Source organism: Nelumbo lutea, chromosome 8, assembly GCF_056320005.1.
Source record: "Nelumbo lutea isolate HS-2025 chromosome 8, American lotus-T2T, whole genome shotgun sequence".
Lineage (NCBI taxonomy): Eukaryota > Viridiplantae > Streptophyta > Magnoliopsida > Proteales > Nelumbonaceae > Nelumbo > Nelumbo lutea.
The window spans coordinates 47,217,656-47,219,263 of NC_142691.1; the positions used below are offsets into that span (position 1 = coordinate 47,217,656).

The window sequence follows — 1,608 nt, forward strand, 5'->3', positions numbered from 1 at the left end:
GTAAGAAAAATTCATATATAAAGAGTTTGTATCCCATTGATTAGCTTTGTTTGTTCCAAGCTCAATGTTCAATTTGGACCCTTAGCTTAAGGGGAGAAAACCCCCCCTCCCCCAAAAAAAAAATAAAAAAAAAAAAGTGAGACAAACACATTCTTGTTTTATATTGGAAGAAGAGTGGAGAGTGAAGCTTAATTAGTGCATCCTTGGGAATGAACTATATAAAATAATCCTTTTATCATATGGAAATTGGAAATTATTATTATTGATGCCTTGTGTATAAGCAAAAGGTTACATAAATATGATAAGAAATTAAGGGCTATGAAATCATCAAATTATGAAGCAGCCTTTCAGCATTTGGAGTATACACACATGCATTTGGTCCCAGGAGGATTGTGGACACAATACCCATTAATGATGTATGATGTATTGGTAGGCTTGTTGTCAAGACATATTACTGGGCAGTTAGCACAAGGTCCAGGGAATGCTAGTGTGCAACCGACAGCATCTTCTTGGGGCCTAATGCCTTCACCTGAAACAATGACAGCAAATTGCACAAGTAAATAAAATGTCAAAATAATGCCAATCAGATCTCTGAAAATAGAGATTAGTATTAAACAACCACGAGATAGCAAAGGGAATTCTTAAAGTATTTGATGGTTTAATCCTCTGAGAAGTGATGAATGTAGTGAAATATAGAATCTAAAGTTCAAAATTGGCTTAAAATAGACCTGAGACAAAAACCAGGAAGAGGAGAAAGCAAATGGTAGAAAACTTGGCCATAATTCTTCAAATTCTTTGGATTCAAGTTCAACTGCTTGGATGAATATTAAGACTTCGCATTCTAAGCATCAGTTTTATAGTGAGATAAAGATTATATCCACGTAATAATAATAAATACAATAAACTATTGTGGTATTTTTGGAAAACTAATCCATTTTTTCCATCATTAGTTAACAAAACAATCTTCCCATGCATGGAATCTTATTTGGAGTTCAGATCCGGTCCTAACACAGGATTCCAACAATCATTGCAACTGTGCATCAAGGGAGTCCGGATCTGTTCCTCACACCAACTTCATAGGCACATCTCACCAGGTATTGGGAACATTTCCCGTACTTGTGTTAGTATTTATGTGATATGTCCCTAATACACGGTGGGATGTTTCTGTGAGATCGGTGTGAGGTGTGCTGTTTGAGGAGCAAATCCTAATTTGCATCAGGAACAACTTTTTTGTCTTTCAAGGTGAGATGTTCCCAATACATTATTATTTTGACTGTTGGGACCTGATCCAAACTCTCTTATTTATCATACAAATCTATAATAGATGTTCTTTTATCTTGTGGGTAATCTCTTTATAAGTTTGTTTTGATTTTACTAACTATTTTTACAGAAAGATGACAATCCTTTCGAGGGAGAAAACAAACATTCTTTTTGCAATGTGGTCATGGGTTGTTCTTTAATTTCTGGTTTCACTTTTGTAAGTAATGTGCCAAATGGTCTAAGGGATCGTTTGATAACAACTGAAATAGCTGAATTGAAAACTGATTATTTTATTGATTGTCTTTTAGTGAATAAGATTTTAAAGAGGTTGTTGGATCCTTAATGGCC

General features: G+C 34.6%; 1 long non-coding RNA gene across 1 annotated transcript; it reads right to left on the reverse strand.

The window, feature by feature from the left end:
• Positions 1-238: 238 nt before the first annotated feature.
• On the reverse strand, positions 239-828 carry LOC148844013 (uncharacterized). The gene is made up of 2 exons (XR_016103735.1): positions 729-828; positions 239-529 (listed from the first exon to the last, which is right to left on the reverse strand). It is a non-coding gene; the product is annotated as an uncharacterized LOC148844013 (long non-coding RNA).
• Positions 829-1,608: the final 780 nt, after the last annotated feature.